General features: G+C 44.5%; 1 protein-coding gene across 3 annotated transcripts in view; it reads left to right on the forward strand.

Annotated features, from left to right (window-relative positions):
- Nucleotides 1-23,455, forward strand: part of LOC147899845 (uncharacterized) — a 360,557-nt gene that overhangs the window by 267,701 nt on the left and 69,401 nt on the right. The gene's annotated exons all lie outside the window — the stretch shown is intronic.

Genomic DNA, 23,455 nt, shown 5'->3' on the forward strand with positions numbered 1-23,455 from the left:
AGAGGGTCCCCCGAACGGCTGTGTACAATCATCTTGGCAGTGGCCATACTCGCCACATCTGTAACACATGATGGGTCTTCTAAAGTTTGTACCTCTGCCTGCACCTCCGCGTCCACCTCTGAAACCACCCCTTCGACCGCGTTGATAAGAGAGTCCATAGCCACCTCCTGACATAGGTGGTTGGTACGGGGCATAGTATGGCCGAGGATAGAAATAAGGGGAACCAATTGAATTGGGGGCAGGAGCTTGGAGCAAAGGGGGAGTCGGAAGGAATGGAGGTGGCATGACAGGAGGAGGAGGTGGCTCAGATGCTCGTGCAAGAGGGGGAGCAGGAGATACTTCTGCTGGACTAGAAGTTATGGGTACCGTTCTGTTGACTGCAGCAACTAGAGGTTCCCCCGAGGTATACTCTCGAAGAAGCTTTCTTAATCCTTTGAGGTACCTACACTCAGAGGCATCATGTCCATGGATCTCACAAAATGTACAAAATGAGGTAGAAGTAGGTACCTTTCGCTTGGAGGGGCACTCCCAGTAACCATGGTTAGAACCCTTGCATTCGGTGCACCAAAGGCCACTTCGAATTTGGGCCTCAAAGGACGATTGGTCGTCCACCTTTATTCTATCTTTCAGGCCTTCTTTGATTTCTTCTAACTCCTTCTTGAGTTGCTGCCATGCGGTTGATCCCTCCTCTCTTGGGAGTTGGGTGGTCGTATTCGTTGACGAGGCAAAGCTTAACTGTGACCGTTCCATCTTGACAGCTTCTTTTAGGAAGTCTTGAAGTGAGGCATGTTCAGGGAGTTTATCCACCAATCTTATAGCAATGGAAGGGGGTAATGCTTTCAAAAACCATCCCTTCATGACAGCATCATTAGGTGGCACAGACATCTTTGCCGCCAAGACCCTCATCCTTGTGTACATCTCAGAGATGCTTTCTCCAGGCTTCATGGTGTCAGTGGATAACTCTTGGACAATCATGTGTTCGAATTTTTCCAACTTGAAAGTACGTAAGAATTCCTCCCTTAGGTCTGTCCCCGTCTGGAAGTGGTCCGGAGGAAATTGACTGTACCATACATCCGCGGCATCCTACAATGACGAGGGAAAGATGTGAAGGAACGCATGCTCATTCTCCACAACTTTAGCTCTACATGCTGTGAACTTCCTCACATGAGCTTCCGCATCCTCATGGAGGTGGCCTTTGAACTTTTGAGTCTTCACGTGGACCTTGTTGAGTAGCTCAAGAAGTCTAGCTCTGTCGGGGGGACTGAGAACGGCCATCCCCACCCGAGAGGTTGGAGAAGATGCAAGAGTTGGAGGGAGTCCCGATGGGGCTGTAATGAGTGTTGGTGTTCCCAAGGAGGAGACCACCCCGACAACTCCTCCTGTGGAGAACCACAATGGGGAATTCACTACTGATGTAGTCATAGTAGCGCGTAAGTGGGGGGTCTCGGTGTTGCAGAGGGAAAGGGTGAGAACATGGAAGATGTGGGGGTGAAAGAGGATGGGAGAGCGTTTGGGAAAGAGAGGGACGGGGAGCTGAAGTCATGTATGAGTAGGCAGAAGGGAAGGAAGGAGGTGGTGGAAAAGGCAACACCGGTGTGGATGGAAAGGGAGATGAAACCATCATGGCAGGTAAAGACATGGCTGGAGCAAAAGTATCGCCGAATGGGATAGATGTAGAAGAAGGATTAGCTAGGAGCCCAGAGCTATGCATAACAGATGAGGTAGCAGCTTGTCCACAAGAGGTCGAGGTGGGAGTAGATGGAGTCACCACTCCGGTAAAAGAGGTGGTTGATGAAGACATCGTTGCAGGAGGAGGAGAGGGGCTGCCTTGACCTTGATGAGTCCTTGAGGAGCCCTCGTCCTTAGTACCCTCTTCTTTCACCTGTTCTCCGCTTTGCACTTCTTCTTCTCCGGAGTCTGGATCAGACCACCAGGGTTCCTGTTGATCCAAGTCAATGAGAGTGTCGATGAAGTTACTTGCTCTGGCTACTGCTCCAGTGGGCTCACTTTGTGCTCGAGTTGAGGGCTTCGCAAACTTACGTCGCACGTAATGCTTCTTGTACCTAGTTTGGTCTGCCGGAAGTCTTTTCTCCACTCTCCTCAAGTACCTCCTAGTTCTCTCACTAGCTCCTTCAAAGGTTTCAGAACTACTCGGCATAAGACCTCTCTCTAGGACCCTAGATCACCACTTCACTCGTGCTACTCAATACCAGCAGTGTCCCACCGTGATCGCCATAAACTGTTTGAGGGGAGGGGTTCCTATCCTTTCGAAGGTGTTATTGGAGGCCAAAGGCCACTGGTGTGAGGAGCATGAGTTTTGCAATGCTTTAATGCAATGGATCGTGCAGAGCGCACCGTGCAATAGTGTGCGAGTGTCGTATGCTATACTGCAGTGAACGACGACGTACGAGTGCACTATGCTCAATGACAATCACCGGTGAACTCCACAACATAAGCAAAATAAGAGAATCCTACACTGGTGAACAATTCCCATATCGGGAAGAGATAAGAGAGATGAGAAAGTGACCGAGTTGGCCAATGTACATATCACTGGACGTGTCCCCAAGTCACTAGTCGCAAGTCACAAGAATACACAAGTCGCAAATCACAAGAATACACAGGTCTATCCCCATAGTAGACAAAGGGTACACACAAGTCTCTCCACATTCTCTCCTTGGCGAGCTCGTAGCTGTAGCCTCTATCTCTCCTCACTCTCCTCTCTTTCGCTCCCGTGCCGAAAGCCGAATGCCCCTTTTTCTCTCTCTCCCTTCTCCTTCATCCTCATCCCCCGCTTTGGAGGGTCCCTTCATCGCTGAGAATCCCCCCCCTTTCTTCCCATTGGTCATCCTCTTATCTCCTTAGCTGTTGAGGATAGCCCTTGCGCCGCTGTCTCTCTTGATGGCTTCAGCGACTTTCTAACTCCCTGACTCGCCAGCCTGATGGTGTAAATTCTCCATGTGCAGGTGAGCTAGTTCACCGCATCTCTTGATGGCTTCGGCGACTTCCTGACTCCCTGACTCGCCAGCCTGATGGTGTAAATTCTCCATGTGCAGGTGAGCTGGTTCACCGCACCACTGCACCACTGTATCACTGAACCACTGTGTAAATATAAATACTCCTAACTGCTCCATGTGCTAAGCTCACTTTCCATGTGCGCAGCTCTTGATGAGATCACTTTGGACACGGTACTCCTGGTTGACCTGTGGTTGACATGTGTCGACCTGTGGTTGACATGTGTCGACCTGTGGTTGACAGCCTGGGATAGTACTCCTGGATGAACCCGTGTGATCGCGTGGCTAACTTGTGTTGACACATGGTCAACATGTGGTCAACAGATGTCGTCATGTGGTCAACGCCTATCGACAGGTGGTCGTGTGATAAGGTAACACTCACATGCAGGGGGGGTGGCCGGTCCTTCACATGTGGCCATAGCACTTGCCAGTATCAGCGACTTTTATCACTCTGTTGCTAGTGCTTGGCGACGTGAGGTACTCAGGCGGGAGATTGGTATCCGCTAGCAGTTGGCAACCTTGCAGAGGGAGGCGTAGAGACGCGACCATCAGATGCTTGGATACAGGAGCGCCTTGCTGCGGCAAGGGCTCACTTGTAGACATTGCTTGATCAGAGAGCAGAGTATGCCTTCCATGCATGAGAGTCCTTTTGGATACAGATGGGAGGGAGAGTCAATAAACACTTTTTCTCTACACTTGGTCCCAGACATAGTACAGAGAGTGTCAGGCAGCTTATTGACTCTGACGGCGTTTTGCAGTCTCATCCGGATACCGTCATGCACTTAGTGACAGATTTTTATGCCTCCCTTCTTTGTGCAAATCCTGACACACAGGCCAGAGATGTGGCTAGAGATGTAGTTTGGTAGAGTTTACCTGTGCTGGTCACACCATAGATGATATGCTCACTTGATGCACGCTTTACCAACACAAAGTTCAGGACTGCTCTCTCCGCCCTTCATAAGGGCAAGTGCCCTGGTTCCGATGGTCTTACTCCATCTTTTTTTGCGCCTTTTGGGATATGATAGGTGATCATCTTACTTCAACCCTGCAGGGCATTTGGGACTCGGGTGAGATGCCTGACTCACGGACCGAGGGACTCATACACCTTATCCCGAAAGGTGGCAACATGAATTTTGTATCCCATTGGAGATCCATCACTCTTTTGGGCACTCTGTACAAAATCCTTGCCAAGGCGATCAGCATCCGATTGCAGCCCTTTCTTCCAAACCTCATCCATGATACTCAGACAGGCTTTGTGCATGGCAGGAGCATATTTGATAATAACTTTTCCTTTTGGGAAGCCACAGAGTGAGCTATGCAGAGCAGGCAGAGGCTAGCAGTTCTACTCTTGGACTTTGAGAAAGCCTATGACAGAGTAGATTGGGGTTTTCTTGAGAGCACTTTTCTACGATTTGGATTTTCAGATGCATGGATTAGAGGGGTGGCCTCCCTTTACAGATCAGCCCACAACTAGGTTTTGATCGGGGGGGTAAGGGGTGATAGGTTTCAGATTTCCAGGTCAGTTCGTCAGGGATGCCCTTTAGCCCCTTTCCTCTGATAAGCAAGGGGGCAGAGAAGGTGGTATTCATTCCCTTGAGAGAGCAGCTTGGGATGCCTTCTTGTTCAAGTTCAGTGGCAGAGATGTTTGGTCAGATGATGCATTTCATATTAAGTCTCAGTCACTTTTGTTTTCGTGGTCGAACCGTAGGGTGCAGATGCCTATCAATTCTCGGATTGACAGATTCTATGTGGATGACTGGGCTCTTGATAGAGGGGGGACAGTTTGCATTGTATCGGGTGTTTCCACTTCCGATCATTTTCTGGTAGTTTTGTCTATCTCAGAGCCCCATCTGAGAGGACGGTCTCACAGTATCAGGATCCCTAATGCCTTATACACAGATGAGACTCTCACAGAGGCAATCTTGGAGATCTAGGTTTCTCACTTGTAGGGGGGGTGGCCGATCCTTCACATGTGGCCACAACACTTGCCAGTATCATCGATTTTTATCACTCTGTCGCTAGTGCTCGGCGAGGTGAGGTACTCAGGCGGGAGATTGGTATCCGCTAGCAGTTGGCAGCCTTGCAGAGGGAGGAGCAGAGACGACCATCACATGCTTGGATACAGGATCGCCTTGCTACAGCAAGGGCTCACTTGCAGACATTGCTTGATTAGAGAGCAGAGTATGCCTTTCATGCACGGGAGTCCTTTTGGATACATATGGGAGGGAGAGTCAATAAACACTTTTTCTCTACACTTGGTGCCAGACATAGTAGAGAGAGTGCCAGGCAGCTTATTGACTCTGACGGCGTTTTGCAGTCTCATCCGGATACCGTCATGCACTTAGCGATAGATTTTTATGCCTCCCTTCTTTCTGCAGATCCTGACACACAGGCCAGAGATGTGGCTAGAGATGTAGTTTGGCAGAGTATGCTCACTTGATGCACGCTTTACCAACACAGAGTTCAGGACTGCTCTCTCCGCCCTTCATAAGGGCAATGTGCCCTAGTTCTGATGGTCTTACTCCATCTTTTTTTACAGCCTTTTGGGATATGATAGGTGATCATATTACTTCAGCCCTGCAGGGCATTTGGGACTCGGGTGAGATGCCTGACTCACTGACCGAGGGACTCATACACCTTATCCCGAAAGGTGGCAACATGAATTTTGTATCCCATTGAAGACCCATCACTCTTTTGGGCACTCTATACTGTTAGAAGCGAGAGAGTGAGAGAGTAGGAAGCAGGAGAGCTGAACGTAGTACTTGCAATAGAAGAAGTGACTGTTACAAGAAGTGGGATGGGTTTTGTCTAAGTGACAAAACCTTATCCTTCACTAACCATAGTTAGTGAACTAACTGTGGTTAGGGGGAAAAACCTCTAAATGAGGGAAAAGTGTCCCTAACCTACTTATTACATTACATTGGTCACTGCTGAATTATAATAATAATTCTAACTTCCCCTGCAGTGCCAATGTCATGTACAAGGAAATGATCAATCACCAAAAGGAGATAAGTTCAGGGCACTGCGAAATGCCTGAAACTTTTCACGTGGAAGTGCTTTGGTGAAGATGTCTGCAACATTGTCATGTGTTGACACATAGATCTTACTAATCTCTCCTGCATGCAACTTCTCTCTGACATAGTGATAGTGAACCTCAATGTGCTTCGTGCGAGCATGAAACACAGGATTCGTTGCCACTGCTATAGCACTCTGACTATTAGTGAGAATCAGAGAAGGACCCTCCAATGAAAGATGAAGATCAGCAAATAAACGACGCAGCCAAACACATTCAACTGTCGCTGTGAAAGCTACCCTGTACTCAGCTTCACATGAGGAGGTAGCCACTGTAGACTATTTCTTGCTCAACCAAGAAATGCAACCATGTCCTAGAAAGAAACAATTCCCACTGGTGGACTGCCTAGTATCATAGTCTCCAGCCCAATCTGAGTCACTGTAAGCGTGCATCTGCAAGTCACCCCCCCCTGGGAAACATTGTGCCAAAAGACTTTGTACCTTGCAAGTAACGGAAGATGCGTTTTACAGCCTGCCAATGCATAATCTTTGGGCTGTGCATATACCTGCTCACCTGAGAAACTGAAAACTGAATATTAGGTCGTGTATTGCAGAGATAAATGAGGCATCCAACAGCCTGACTATAGAGTGTGACATCAATTGATTCACCCGCATCATGCATTGTAAGCTTCAGCCCCGGCTCCATGGGAGTGGACATAGGCTTGCAATCATGCATGTTGAATCTGTCCAAGAGCTTTTGAACATACTTGGACTGAGACGTAACAATGCCACGTTTCTCTTGAATAAACTGGATCCCCAAAAAGAAATGTAACAAGCCCAAGTTTGACATATCAAATGTAGCTTTCAATTGGGCTTTGAAATCTGCAATCACTTCCTCATTTGATCCGGTGAGCAGCATGTCATCTACATAAAGAATGATGACCAGAATATCCCCCCCATCCTTCTTGATGTAGAGGGTGCTCTCAGTTGGACTATTGTGGAGCCCCTTGCTGGTCAGAAAGGCATTAATTTTGGCATACCATGCACGTGGGGTTTGTTTCAGCCCATACAAAGCTTTATTCATCTTGCATACCTGAAGTGCATTTTCTGAAATTTGAAAGCCCGGAGGTTGTTTGACATAAACCTCTTCCAACAAGTCTCCATTAAGGAAAGCTGTTTTAATGTCCAACTGATGAACATTCCATTCAAAATTTGCAGCCATGGCTATAACTGACCTGATGGTTGTCATCCTGGATGTAGGAGAAAAAGTCTCCTCATAATCTATGCCCTTTTTCTGAGCATATCCTTTTGCAACCAGCCTTGCCTTGTACCGATCAATGGACCCATCTTGTTTTCTTTTGACTTTGAAAACCCACCGTGTACCTATGGCATTCTTACCTAGTGGCAAATCCACAACATCCCAAGTCTGATTTTTATGAATGGACTGCAACTCATCGTGCATGGCATTCATCCAATGCACATTATCTTTTGCTTCTTCAAATGTCTCAGGCTCCTCCTCATCAAGAAGAGTACCTACATAAGCTGATTCAGCTGAATGAGCTACCTCCATATGCCTTACTGCACTACGAGTTCTGCCAGGCAATGGAGCTTCAAGCCTACTCTCCTTGAGAGTTTGAAGCAACCAATGCGAGACTGTTTTGGCAGTGTGTATCTCTTGAATTTCTTGCCTGACAACTTCATCCACACCCCGAGGTTGTACCAATTCAGCTGGGGGCTGAATCTGTACTTGTGGAGCTGGCGGAGGTTGCTGTAAATTCTGATTTTCAGCGGGGGAACCAAATGCTATAGGAAGCATCCCCTCAAACACATCATCTGAAGAGGCCAGAATCTGAAATTCAGCATTTGTATGTGCAGAATTTTGTATGTGCAGAATTTTCAGAGAATATGACATCTCTACTGACAAAAATCTTGCGTGTAGCAGGATTGTAGAGACGATAGCCTTTGCTTTGTGAACTATATCCCACAAAAATGGATTTTAGTGCCTTATCTGACAACTTGTGTCTGAACTCCACAGGCACATGGGCATATGCAACACAACCAAAAACTCTAAAGTGGTCCACTGAAGGCTTTCTCCCATGCCATGCCTCATAGGGAGTGATTGTCTTCAAAGCCTTTCTAGGAGCCCGATTTAAAATATAGTTGGCACACATGAGGCCTTCCAGCCAAAACCTATGAGGCAACTTCTTACTTGTGAGTATGCATCTATCCATTTCCATGGTGGTGCGATTCTTCCGCTCAGCTTTGACATTCTATTGAGGTGTAAGCCTCACTGTAAGCTGATGCATAATACCTTTTTCTTTCAGAAATGTCTCAAATTCATGAGACATGTACTCCCCCCCTCGATCTGTGCGAAGTGTCTGCACCTTGAGTCCTGTCTCATTTTCAACCATAGCCACAAAGTATTTGAAATGCATAAACACTTCTGATTTTGCCTTGAGACCATAAACCCAAGTGTAGTTGGTAAAGTCATCTATGAATGTAACAAAATAGAGATAACCCCCAAAAGCAGGTGTCCTCATGGGACCGCAGACATCACTGTGAATAAGCTGCAATTTTCTTGTAGCTTTCACTGCACCATCCTTCTTGAAGGGAAGCCTATGCATTTTGCCAAGAATGCAACCTTCACATGCATGAGGAGGAGGCGACTCCAAAGGAGGTAATGTATCAACCATATCATGCCTTTGAAGTGTCATTAAGCTGCCATAGCTCATGTGCCCATACCTGGCATGCCACAACTCCACATTGTGCATTGCTGCAGTGGGAGTGCTAACTGATAATGCAAGATGGGATCTTTTTTCATATAAATCAAGCTGAAAAAGACCCCTATACAAAGTGCCAAACAATCTCAAAGCATATTCATTTTCTTTGTCTCTGACTGCACACTTGTCATCATCAAAAACAACCTGAAATCCTGCTCTATTGAGTGAGGACACTAAAAGCAAATTCTTCTTTATACCTGGCACATAGAGTACATCTAATATTCTGAAATCTGTGCCATCAGTGGATGTGAGAATAATGTCTCCCACTCCACACACTGAATGAGAAGAATTATTTGCACAAGTTACCTTCTTCTTGGTGGGTGAAGAATGCAAAGTTACAAACAGATTTTTCTTGGAAGTGATGTGCTTTGAAACACCACTATCAAAATACCAAGTATGTAGTGTCTCATCAACACTGAAAGAGCATTCATCCTTTGAAGGATCATAACTGCAAGTCAAAAAAGCATATGGGTCATCATCATTAGTGGCTGTAGTATCTGAACTACCCACTGAAAAATCTGAAGTGCAAGTCAAAAAGGCATAGTGCTCTTCAACCAAGTTGGCTGCAACATCTCCTCCATCATGGCATTGTGGACCTGATGCATCTGATACAGCCATACCAGAATCCCTTTTCTTTTCTTTGTCTATGCGCTTCTTGCACTCTCCAATATAATAACCTGGCTTCTTGCAATAATGACAAATGCCCTTCTTTTTCTGCTTGTTTGTATCACCATGTGCCTTATAAGAAGGCTATCCAGAATCAGCTTTATGCTGATGTGTGGGCTGATGGGCATGTGGCTTATGCTGCCCTTTACCCTTGGCTTGAACTTAGAGAGCATAGCATGCTCGCCAGCCCGGGTTGCCATATTCTTGCATGTTTGTTCCTCCTACAAGAGAAGTCCTACTAACTCGTGAAAGGAGAGAGGATTGCTGCCCCCCCTCAATGACAAATTCAGCGAGGTGTGGAAACCAAGATAGGACTCAGGAAGAGAGTTCAGAGTGGTGGAGATCATCTCTGAATCCATAATGACTTCATCAATGTTCAGCAATTGTTCCTTGAGATCCTGAAGCTTTGTGAGGTGAGAATTCATGGAATCTCCCTCCTCCATATGTGTATGGGAAAGTTCTCACTTCAGAAAGGAAACTCTGGCATCATTTCTTGCTGCAAACATACTCTCCAGTATTACCCAAGCTGCCATAGATGTCTTGCATGCCCGAATATGAGGTATAATGAACCTCTTCATAGAAAGAGAAATTACTGAAAGAGCTTGTGCATCTCTAGAGTCCCATCTTTTCTACTCTGCTGTGGGAGCTCCTGGAGCAGCTGCTCCAATTACATGTGCTGTATTTCTACCTCTACCCTTGCCTCCAACTGTAGGAGTGACAAGTATAAGCGTTGTATCTGGTCTTTCTTCATCTCCATTGACATAATCCGAAAGATTTCTACCAACTAAGATATTTTGAACCATGAAACTCCACAAGGAGTAGTTGGTGCCATTTAACTTATCGTCCTGTGTGAGAACCGTGAACACCTCATTTGAGTTGTTCTGTGCCATTTTTGCCAGATAAACTCAGAAATACAGCAAACTGAACAAGTAAAATCCCTTCCTGGGATGTAAGATGCACAAGTAAAATCTGCCAAAGAAAATCTGCCTTATTGACAAATATTGTCACAGCCTATCAAAGGCTCAAAATGCACCACAATGCTCTGCTCAATGCCCAAAAATCTGCAAATAGAATCTGCAAAAGGTGGCAAAAGTCTGCAATTTGACTCGTACTAAGTCCAAAAGTGTCTGCAAACTTCCAAACTACCCTTTTACCTGCAAAATTGCAACCCAAATGCAAAAGCCCCAATTTCTTGTGGGAAATTGCATACAAAAGAGGGCAAATGGTTTGAAAGCCCCAAATGTTGCACAAATTGCACTCTGCCTGCAAAAGCCCCAAATTTTTGCAAGAAATTGCACCTGAAAGGCGCAAATGAACTAGAAGCCCCAAATTTCTGCAATTCTCTGCAACAAATGCAAAAGCCCCAAATTTGCTCCCAAAATGTAGGCCAAGCAATGGTTCTAATGCACAAAAATGTCTGCGAAACAACCAACTGCAAACATATGCCCACAAATGCAAAATGCTCCAAATTTTCTGCAAAGAAAAGAACCTGTAAAGCAAAAACCTGCAAAGTAATCCTGCAAGAAAATCCTGCACAACGTACAACACCAACGAAAGGTACAAGGGCCCAATTGTACGGACGACTGATGCCCAACTGTACGGATTTGCAGCAACAGTACGGAATGTACGGCAGCTATTTGTATGAACTGCTGATGTACGGATGTACGGCTCAAGCTTCTTGCGTAGTACGGGCATGTACAGAAGGTAGTACGTCGAACAGCTTTGAAGAGCAGGTTGTGCGTACGACCAGGTGCAGATCTGTTGTATGAAAGTAGGTACGGACATCGCAGGTACGAACTGGCATAGTACGGACGATGTGACACAATGTAGCGAAAGACTGTACGGTAGAGGAGCGCAGGTTGTACGGGAGAGTGTACGGGCTGTACGAAATCAGTCCGTACAGATGGACTGTACGGACGACGAGCTGCTGACGACGAATTGTACGGACAACGAGCTGTACGGACGATGAGCAGGAAGAGCAGGGAGCAGGGTAGCTGAGCAGGAAGCTTGCGGGCAAGGAAGCTAGGAGCAGGGTCTTGCTGCTCTGATACCAAATGTTAGAAACGAGAGAGTGAGAGAGCAGGAAGCAAGAGAGCTGAATGTAGTACTTGCAATAGAAGAAGTGACCGTTACAAGAAGTGGGATGGGTTTTGTCTAAGTGGCAAAACCTTATCCTTCACTAACCGTAGTTAGTGAACTAACTGTGGTTAGGGGAAAAAATCTCTAAATGAGGAAAAAGTGCCCCTAACCTACTTATTACATTACATTGGTCACTGCTGAATTATAATAATAATTCTAACATATACAAAATCCTTGCCAAGGCGATCAGCATCCAATTGCAGCCCCTTCTTCCAGATCTCATCCATGATACTCAAACAGGCTTTGTGCATGGCAGGAGCATATTTGATAATATCTTTTCCTTTTGGGAAGCCACAGAGTGGGCTATGTAGAGCAGGCAGAGGTTGGCAGTTCTACTCTTGGACTTTGAGAAAGCCTATGACAGAGTAGATTGGGGTTTTCTTGAGGGCACTCTTCTACGATTTGGATTTTCAGATGCATGGATTAGAGGGGTGGCCTCCCTCTATAGATCAGCCCACAGCGAGGTTTTGATTGGAGGGGTAAGGGGTGACAGGTTTCAGATTTCCAGATCAGTTCGTCAGGGATGCCCTTTAGCCCCTTTCCTCTTTCTTTTTGTGGCAGAAACTATGAGTATCTTCCTTAGATCTCAGGCTGAGCTTTATTTGCTGAGATTGCCCTTGAGACAGGAGCAGGAGCTTCTTGACTGTGAGTTGCCTGATGACACTGCTATTTTTATTGAAGCCTCTTCGCAGTCACTTGATTCTTTCCGGACAACCTTGGATACCTTTTGCTCAGCTGTAGGGACTCACATTAACTGGCATAAATCCTTTGGCTTTTGGATCAGTGATGAGGACACTCCAGGCTGGGGAGTTGACATTGGCTTTTCTTGGATTCAGAGGGGTGTTCCTGTTAGATATTTGGGATGCCAGGTAGGATTGGGCATCTCTCCAGCACAGCAGTTTGCCCCAGTACTAGAAAGTATAAGGAAAAAGCTCCTTTTTTGGAGCTCAGCCAAACTCGACCTTGCATCTAGAGTTGTGATAGTGAACCAGGTTCCTTTGGCCACCGCCTGGTTTGTGTGTTCTTGCTGGTGCCAGTCTAGGGATTGCATCACTCAGCTCATTAGACCACCAGTCATGAATTTTTTATGGAGTGGACTTGATGGCATGGCAGATGTTGCAACGAGGGTGGCCTGGGAGACCATTATTCTCCCTACATGTGAAGGGAGCTTTAATATCATTGACCCGGACTTGCAGTGCAGGGCATTGATTTGTAAGGTGGTGGTGAGGGGACTCATGTCTAGGCAAGAACCTTGGAAGGATTTCTTTTTTGGACGCATTCAGGCTTGCACACCTACCTTGGGAGATGATTGGGTGGACAGCCCTCGCTGGATTTTTACTTCCGCCTCTCTCAGATCTCCTGCCTCTCCTCTCATGACTGCCATCCTTAAAGCTTAGGGGAGCTTCAGGAACACTCTTCGAAGGGTTTCGCCCTCTACCCTCGAAGAGATTGATAGGCAGCCGATCATTTGGAACGATAGTATACTTGATGAGCATGGCAGACCACTGGGCACTTCCCATTACATGCAGTGGTCTAGATGGGAGAGAGGCCCCGCCTACACAGTAGACACTTGGAAGGCTTTTATCAGGCTACCTGAGGATCAGAGACTACAGTCCGTGAGTCACCTCAGAGGGGTAGCACGCAGGATTCAGCAGATAGTTGCAGCCATCCCGGTGGAATGGACAATTGAGATGCCTATTACTTCCACCACTTGGATGGGAGCTTTTTCGAGGACAGCAGTTCCTGTACAGGTGATCGCTCTTCGAGGTCTCAGGGAAGATGCACTAGTCTTTGACGTTGGGGATGGAGGTATACTCTCTAGGTTCACGGATGATATTCTTCTAGAGGTTGCCTTTCAGCCTGTCAGGATTACTGGTTTTGTGGACCATGGAGCGGGCTTGCAGTGGTACTTAGACCCCGACCCTCTACTCTTGGCCCTAGGATCCTGGAGATTGTGGTTATATGGAGGTGCACCTATCAGGTGCTTGCAGTGGACCCAGGAGAGTGGGAGTGGATAGATCATGGGCACCGAGCGAGGGGGATTCCCTTCTTTTGTTTCACGGTTGGTAATGCCACGAGATTTCAGCTGAGCAGTAGGGGTTGGATTCCCTCCAGAGCCCCCCATTGGGACATTTTCTTCATCACCGCAGATTTGCGTAGGAATTTTTGGAGGAGGCTCTGGAAATCCCTCAGAAATAGAAAGATCACTCTTTTCTTTTGGCTTTCTATTCATGGATGGATTGGAGTGAACCTGTTTGGGGCTGATCCCACTTGCCCTCGCTGTCATTCTGCAGAGGAGTCAGTGCGACATTGCCTCTCGGACTGCAGTCAGGCGAGGACTATTTGGAAAGGGGTTGCTCGGATACTCAGCATTTTTCATACTTCCCCTTTCTTCATGACTTGGGGCTCGGTTGCATGGTTATCCCTTATTGGGCCCCAGGTGTTTTATGAGGATTAGCCTTCTTCTTGGGCACTCTCAATCCACCGGCAGGTGATAGAGCCTTGCTCTCTTCAGGATGTACCACTTACTCCCTTCAGAGCTTCACATGCTTTAGTGGACACCTCTTGGGAGATTTTGGCTAGCATTTCCTCTTGGCACATTTGGAGAGCCAGATGCACAGAGGCCTTGGATGGGCACCCAGATACACCCATCACAGGTGTTCACGGGTATTTGGAGTGACACGGTTCACACTTTGATAGCCATATGGGCTAGCATGCAGGGCCCTTCACGGCGGGCAGCCTCTTCTAGGAGAATTGTATTTCGATTTCACCATTGTATCTTTAAAAGACAATAAAATTAAATTAAAAAACTTGAAGCATAATCATAACTGAAAAGAAAATAATTTAAATCTTATCTTGACTGCCATGAACTTATCAATCTATATAAAATCTCACCTGATTAAAATAAAGCAAAATTATCATTCTTAAACATAAATAAAGATATCTTAGATTTAAAATTATTTAGTAACCTCATCTGATACGCATGCTTGTCAATAGTAGTTTCCTCTTTAAAAGAATTAATCTTTAATAGACAATATCAAAAAACTAGTAATCTACGTAAGAAGTCACACTTATAATAAAATCAACTATGTAATGTATAATACTATATAAAACTCTATTAAAATAAAGATAAATTTTAATTAAAATCTGAGAATAGGAAAATATATTGATATCATACCTTCTCTAAATGTAGATCATTTAAAGACTTGTTTGTATAGTTTATGCTTCAAGCATAATATTTTCATACAAATTTTCAATTAGATATAAAAAAGTGAAATCTTCTATGCCATTTTAAATCCACAAGTATGAAATATATTTCTTATTTACTTGAAGTGATATAGTAATATTTATGTTTGTTTCTTTGAAAATAATACTCACTTTTTTAATAGATTGGATTATTTTTTGAGCTTAAGTCATAAGCTCTTACGAGACAAAATAATATTTAATGATTAGCTCATACTTATATTATAATTTTAATATATAAGTTTTATTCATCTTGAATTGTCAAAAGACTTTATCATAGGTCAACCTAAGAGTTAGACCTAAGAGTTTCTTATATGAAAATAAATATACAATATAAACATAGTGCAACTACATTACTTTAAAATTTTATTTATCATGCGAACATAAACTTTAGGATAATAAAAATATTTTAACATAGATTGACTTCATAATATCTTTGATGATATTGATCATTGAATTCAAAAATATAAAGAAACTTTGATCTTTGACATCATTTTCTTCGAAAGTGTTGACATTTTCATATTTTTGAAAGTCATTTTCGACCTGCATAGATTAGTCCAAAGAGTAAAATATGACACGAGTATCAATTAAAAGCACATAAAAAGATAATAGATATAAAGACTTATTATATACTTACAAATACCACTTACTTTGTTAAATACTCTAAACGATGCTATCTTTTTTGAAAGCTAAATAATCAAGAGGAAGCCTGTCATGAGAACCATGTGAGGAGAATTGCAAGACAGTTCGAGGCTGCTCCCGCTGCCCACCCTTCCCGCCTTCTCCCTCCTCCCCTAAGCCCTTCCGCCTTCACCCTCCCTGCCATCTAGGGCCTCTGCCTCCTCCCCCACGTGCATCCCGCCTCCCTCCTCGCCTCCATCTGTGCCTCTCTCCCACCCTCCATTTCCGCCTCCTTCCCCGCCTTCACCTCCGCCTACATCCCCCCTTCACTTCCCTCCCTGCCTCCATCTCCGTCTCTCCTCTGCCTGCTCCCCCGCCGCCTCCTTCTCGCCCTCTCTACGCCTCCATTCCCAACTCCCCCCGCTGCTATCACCGTCCGCCTCCCCCCGCTGCCCCCCCACCTCTTCCCGCTTCTCTCCCGCCTCCCTTCTCTGCCTCCTCCTCCTCGCTTTCTCCATCCCCCCTCGCCTCATCTCCTTCTCCTCTCCGCCTCATCCCGCCCCCCGCTCTTCATCTCCTTCCTCCCTCTTCTTCATTTGTAGCAGGAACATTTGTGTTTCTTAGGAGGAGGAAGATCTTGGTGGTGACCTTTGGTCCTAGCCAAAGGGGCTCTATGGCAGCACCCTCGAATCCCATAGCCGTTAAGATCCTTTTTTCTCCATTCGATAAGCAGCAGGTACAACAAGCAGTTTAATCCCTCTAGGACAAGGCGATCGTGGGCAGAATTGTTGGCATATCGTTTATTAAAACTTTATAGAGACTCTGCAGTTTTTATTCATACTTAATGAAGTACTTTTCTTGAAAAAAAAAAAAACTTTATAGAGAAATATTGAGCTTGAAGCATACACGCTCTATACAGACAAGTCTCTAAATTATCTAATTTTAGGGAATATATGATTATATCAATATCTTTTTCTTATTATCTAATACTAGTTAAAATGTATATTTATTTAATTAGCACTATATATAATATAACTAATTACACAGTTTATTTTATTAGAAGTATGATTTTTTACTTAATTATTTAATTCTTTAATTAAATATTTGATTCTTTTGGAGGAGACTACAATGGACAAGCATGTGCATCATTTGAGATATTGACCAATTGGAACTATAACCTTTTCTTATTGTTTTGTTTCAGAATGACATTTTTACTTTATTTTAATCATATTTTCCGTCATATAGATGGATAAGTTCATGTTACAAACAAAGAGCTTCGAATTGCAATATTAGAACTCTAATGAGATATATAACTTTATATCCTTAGTTAAACCTTTTATTTTAAAGTATCATTCAACTATTCGAGTATTTTTAATCATTCAATTGTTTTAAACATTTCAATTAAGAATTCTCATAATAAAGACACAATGATCGAGAATGTTTGCATAACATTTTTTGAGTTATTACATAGTGGCATAATCAAAGAATAAAAGCAACTAAAAACATATGTAAACTTTAAGAAAGAGTATATATGTCAAGCTAAGATAGGACTTGAATTGTCTTCTCTTTTTAGATGATTATCATTTAAGTTTTTAAATTTATTTTTCATGTAATTTTAGGATACAATGTCAAATTTGAATGGTTCAAGTGTTTAGATATGCTAACGATTCAAGTTTCTAATTTTATTTTATTATAGTTTTAGGTTTTAATGTCGAATTTGAATAATTGTACAACTGAAGCATTTACAAAGATTGAAAAAAGTAAAAGATACAAGTTATCATTTGAGCAATACTTTTATTTTGACTAAAAAAATGAGTAAGAGATAACCTAGAGTGTATGCTTATACTCTTTAATATATTTATTTCTTATGGGATTAAGATTACCTAATATGGATCATTTTGTAGACGAATGAAAAGATGAAATAACATTTACAACAAAAGGATGTACATAGAAGAGAAAAAGTCAAAGATAAAGAATCCCAATAATTCTTATAACTTGAATTTTATTTGCTGGATTTACAATGTTGATAACTTTATTTTAGTTTCAACATTTTTTTACATTTTTGAATCAAAATTTAAAAAAACTTTGTAGTCCAAAAATGGAGATAATTGTTACTTCAAGTGAGACTAAAAGAGTACATAATATTTTTTATTGAAACAATGCTTAGTTAAGGAAGTTAATAGTATATATAGTTTACTCTCAATTTACTAGTTTTTTTTTTTTAATGGACTTACGTAGATGCTTTTTAAAAGAAGAATATGAAAATAATACTTTTGAAATATATGGATGTACATATGATTCATGATATATATGCAAATTTAAAGAAATATATAAAGAGTATATATTTGGATCTTAGGAAGAGAGACTAGTTTTTAAAACTACTCTAGAGACAACAAGAGACCGCGAAGTAGTGTAATGATAAGAGATATTGTGCATTGACTTATTCAGATGAGAGTGCTCCTGCCCCTTCAGGTGTTCATGTGCAGGAGCGCTCACCTAGGGAGTTTCTTATGGTAGAGACCCATGTCTTACTTGAGTATAATGCCAAAGTCATGGCCGAGGTCATGCAGCACCCCCCTCCTCCTCTTGCACTTCTATCTGCACCTGACAGAGGTAAGGGGTTATTGGTTCCACTCCTCCATCCGCAGGGCTCCTTCGCACTCCTGCACCAGAGGTACCTCACAGGAATTCTTTTTTTAGTTCTGGCAGACTTGGTTGAATTTGAGGCAGCGGAGGAGTTTGTACCCTCTACGCTCGGGGAGCACATCTTTCAGACATCCGTTGACAGAGTTTCCCCTTCAGTAGTTGTGGGTGTGCTATCCCCAGTTGACTTCCCTAGGAGAAACTTTCTCAGGAGAGGGCTTTCTCCGCTACCAAGTCGGGTATGATCTTTCATCCGACCTCTTCCTCTCGTAGATGAGGATTGTCGGTTGGAACGTTCAGGGCCTCGGGGGTGTACCTCACTGCCGTCGAAGGCAGTTGATTCATAACCAACTTCATCTAGGTGTTACTAGGGGACCCATTGATATTCTTATGATTCAGGAACACAAATTGAATGTCAAGGATTTGTGTCAAGTCGGGTAAGCTTCTCTCATAAAAAATAATATTACTTCTTTATGATGCAAAAGACATAAAATCACCAATAAAAGTAAGTTCACAAAGATATACCTCGCATTCTTCTTGGTGTAGTAGTCATTCCAATTCCATCGAACAAATAAGAGGAGAGTTGGGCACATTATGTTCTCCTTGAATCTGGAAGACTCTACCCTCTTTTTCAAACATAATGGAGTTATTAAGAGAACTCCGCTGTAAGTTATGCCCAAGACTATACAGCCATTCTCAACCAAGCACTACATCTGTTCGGTTGAGATGCATGATTTGGAAATCCAAGGCATCGTGATAACCTTGAATAACCACCTCTACACCATGTATCATGGTGTCGTAACCTCTTTTTATCACTGCCCTTTGCCAAAGAGACCACATATTTATGGGCACTTGGACTCTCAGGCAATTTAATTTCTTAACTAACGAGTAGTTCAATATGTGTTGCACTATCATCGACCATCACTCTTACTCTTTGCCCCTTAATTTTTCCATGAATCCTCATTAAATCATGAGGACCAAAGGTGGGCTAGCTCATTGCCGCTGATAGACATCACATGTGGGTGCTATCCTCATGATCGACCTCTATCTCAGTGTACTTTTCAATACCATTAAGCGCCAACACTTGCACCGCATGTACTTGTTTTTGTGGAGGTTTATTTGGGGCTTTAGCTTCCGCTTGTTTATTTTTCGGGCAGTTCCAAGCAGCATGGTCTTTGCCCAAACATTTGAAGCAAAGATTTTCTTGCCTGGCCCTTTCATAATCCTCTTTCTTCAAGAGAGGATAATTTTGTGTTTGAGGTTTCTTAGGTGGTACCTGAGGAACCTCCTTCTTAAAGTGCCCCTTCCTTTTCAAATTGGGAAATTTGTTGAGCCTAGGAACAAAACTCGTTTGCTCTGAAGTTCCAACTTTGAATTTCTGTGTCGTATCATGGTATATTTGGGCATACTTAATGGCTTCCTCAAAGGTTTTAGGAGAATTTCTTTTCACCTCAACCTTATAAGTGTCTTTGAGACCTCTCATGAAACCCCTTATCTTTTGGAATTCATCAATTCCCTTCAGCTTAAGGACTTCCTTCCTATAGTTCGCTATGTACTGGACTAGAGTGTTTTTACCCATTGTGCAATTGTCCCAAGCCTCCCACGCTCTTTCTAATTCATTTTCCGGTAAAAACTATTTTTAGAAGACTTATTCAAACTCAGTCCAATACCTAGGAATTCTATCAAAGTCGTGTATGTAAAATACACATCACCACAACAAGAGAGCTGTGGTAGGACGGGCCTTCACAAAGTTCCTACTCGTGGCGATCCAATCTGAGCACCTCACCCAACTCGGCAGACACCCCAACAACACAGCAACAATTTCTCTCCTCAGATTCGAAACGAGGCTCTAATACCAATGATATGATTCCTCAAACAAAGGGCTCTTCAAATTGCTCACCGCCCAGTCATCGGATTCCCGCATGAGTTCCTTTCTTTCTTCTTATCTTTTGTGAACCCAATGCTTGCCAAGTGGCCTCATGCCTTGGTGCCATGTGTCCCTTGTAGAATCCACGCCTGAACCCAATGCTTGCCAAGTGGCCTCATGCCTTGGTGCCATGTGTCCCATAAGAGACCTTACATTCTAGCCCTCTCATAGAGCCCATTTGCACCTCTACATTAATGTCTAGGCCTAGGCGTGACCTTAGACCCAAACCCTCTAGGCCTCAAAGTATGCAAGCATCGTCAAGCCCTCTGGTTTCCCGCCTAACCATAACCACACCACACGGTTCCAGGATTATGACTGACGCAACAGAAACATACAGAACAACTGGAAAATGATATGAAGTAGACACCCCAGGTGTAATGCATACTGTCCCACCTGTGTCCAGAGCCCAATCATCCACATAAAATAAGTGCTCCCGTACATGCCCGCAGGTTGGACCAAGGAGTTAGAAAGGAGAACCTTGGTCCATGGGCCTTGAAAATGTGAATGGAAGGACTGTCTCTCCAGTCGAGCAAGGGAGGCGTATCCTCTACTCAGACGAGCCTGCATCACCGGCCTCATCGTGAAGATAGGTCCATGCGCCAAGCCAACAAGTCCCGTCGAGACAACTATAAAGAGAGTGGTTGGGTTTATTTAAGGATTATCAAGCAAAGGCTGAAACCGGTGGGCAAGCGATGCCTCAACCTCCGCTTCAGGAATTTTGGACCCTTCCCCATCATTAAGAAGGTCAATGACGTTTCCATGAAGTTGTGGCTTCAAGACAGTTGGACGAGCACAATGTCTTTCACGTCTCGTGGTTGAAGCTTTATATTGGCCCGGCACTCAGTAATATCACAGCTGAGTAGCAACCCGAAGTGATCGATGATGTAGAAGGTATAGAGATAGCAGATTCTTCTCCACAAATGGAAGCATGGGTTAGGACGACGCTTCCGTGAATTCTACATCAAGTTCCGAGGTTGAGAGACTCATGAAGCGGTTTGGCTCATCAATCCGTGCATGGATAGGCATCTGCAACCTCCTGTTCGACGAAGAAAATAGGAGTGAATGCGGCTAAGTGTGAAAAGCATCATCATGCCAAGCATCTCTGCCACTGTACTGAAAAAGGAAGGCATCCCAAGCTGCTCTCTCTAGGAAATGTAAGCCACCTTCCCTACCACCTCTTTTATGTGTGGGTATTTCAACCATGTGGAAATCACCCCCAATGATCCAAGACTCTGCAATGCATGACCAAGAAAGCAGCTCCTTCCAGAAAAGGACATGGTCCCCTCTTGAATTGGGGGCATAAAGGTTTAAGAACCCAACCTTACGCCCACCAATCAAAAGAATGACCCACTAAGCTCTAGAGGGAACTATGATCCCATGTCCAATCACCAAGGGTAGCATAGAAGAAGAAACAAAAATACAAGTACCTCCCCTAGTGCCCAAGGCGGGTGACCAAAAAGTATGCGCTGAAAGAAGCTTACCCGACTTGGCACAATCCCTGACATCCAGTTTGTGTTCCTGAATCATAAGGACATGAATGGGGCCCCCAGTAACACCTAGATGAAGTTGGTTGCGAATCAGTTGCCTACGGCGGCGGTGAGGTACATCTCCAAGGCCCTGAACGTTCCCACTGACAATCCTCATCGACGAGAGGAAGAGGCCGGATGAAAAACTCTACCCGACCTGGTAGCGGAGATATCCCTCTCCTGAGAAAAGTTCCTCCTATCAAGAGGAGGGAAGTTAACTAGGGAAAGTACTCCCACACTTGCAGAGAAGGAAGCTCTATCCATGGTGCTCTGAACAAAGTGCTCCCCTCCCCAAGGGTAGAGGGTACAAACTCCTCCTCTAAATCAAACTCTGCATTGTCTGTCAAAACTGCAAAAGAAATCGTGAATGATGCTCCTAGCATAGGTGTGTGGAGGATCCCTGTGGGTGGAGTAGAATCAATAATCCCTTGCCTCTGTCAAGAGGTGAAAAAGTAGGAACAAGAGGGAAGGGGGGCTGATGCTGCTAATGGATCTCGGTCAAAATAGAAGCATTTACCTTGAGTACAGCACGAGCTTCAGCAAAGGCTTGCTCCCTAGGAGAAAGCTCCTTCACATGAACCGATTCGGAAGAGATAGGAGCAACCTCATCAGCACAAGGAACTAAAACGGTATATCTCCTGCCTGTAAGGGAGGTCCGTGGCGCCATTAGTAGCCTCCAGATGTGGAGCTGACTCGACAACTTTGGCTGGCGCCCAACAGGGGATAATTGAAACAAGACTTGCTAAAGGTCCCGTGCGCACTCTAAACGAAGGTCCAAGACGAGAGGCTGTAGCCGATGGTCCTAGGCGAGAGGTGGAAGGTCCAGCAGCGTGAGAAGTGGTAGGATGTGAGGTAGAACATGAAGTAGGTCCAGCTGAGGTGGTGCTAGGAGGTGCAACACCAGTGGACCTTTAGGCCTTTTTTTTTTCCTTCCTTGGGCAATCTTTGGCAAAGTGCCTAGGGGTCCTACAAATCCTACACTCATCCTGTCTCCCAATGATCTCAACTCTCGGCGTGAAGAAGGAGCCATTTGGACGTTGAAGCATGATGTTGTCATCCGTACGGTTAGGGTCAGTGACAACGACCTAACACGTGGTACCCCATTCGATCTAACTGCCTCTGCTGCCGAAGAAGGCATCCCAGGAAGGGGGGGGGATCTGGGTGAACATCCTGAAAGCGGCTCCAATGGAAGATAAGAGTCGATGGTACACCTGAGGGAGGCCAGGGAATCTGAGGAAGAGTGAAAATTTCCGGCCATCCTCCTCCACAGGGTCAAAGCCCAACGAGAAAGGTGTCAAGAAGATCCTCTTGGAGCTCAGTGCCAAAGGACTGGCCTAAAGCACTGTACCCGCTGCTTCTGGGGAATCAAAAACAACCTGAAAGAAACCTCGACCAAGCAGACGAACATCTGTGAGGTGCCCTACAAGGTCTCCGGTAAAGCGGTGAGCATCCAGTCCCTGTAATCTGGAAGGGTGGAACCCATGGATGCGAGCAAAGAGTGATGTCGAGCTCTCCTGCTCTGTATCTTTTTTGAGCAGCAGCAACTCATTTGTCATTGTGATAATCCTAGCTTTGAAGGAGAGTGTTTTCTCTCCATTCTTGTCTTCCCTTTGTCTTTCATAGAGGTCTTTGACATATGTTACCACGTCTCCCCAATTGTTCCCCCTTTTCTTCGCATACATATAGGTTTTTGAAGAATTCTTGGTTCCTTGAGCTAGACGTACTGCTCTATCTCTTTTGCATTTGAAAATCTCGTGTCTTTTTTCTGACGACTGTCTTGTCTGTCATGTCCTTGGTTGTTTCCCTTTGCTATTGCTGACTTCCAAGCCTCCCTAATGGAAGAGAGGAGAAGCAAGACCTTGGGCCTGCGAGTTTTCCTAGGCCAAA

This window comes from Dipteris shenzhenensis, chromosome 7 (genome assembly GCF_047967505.1).
Source record: "Dipteris shenzhenensis isolate YYH24624 ecotype China chromosome 7, Dip_SZ_1.0, whole genome shotgun sequence".
Taxonomy (NCBI): domain Eukaryota; kingdom Viridiplantae; phylum Streptophyta; class Polypodiopsida; order Gleicheniales; family Dipteridaceae; genus Dipteris; species Dipteris shenzhenensis.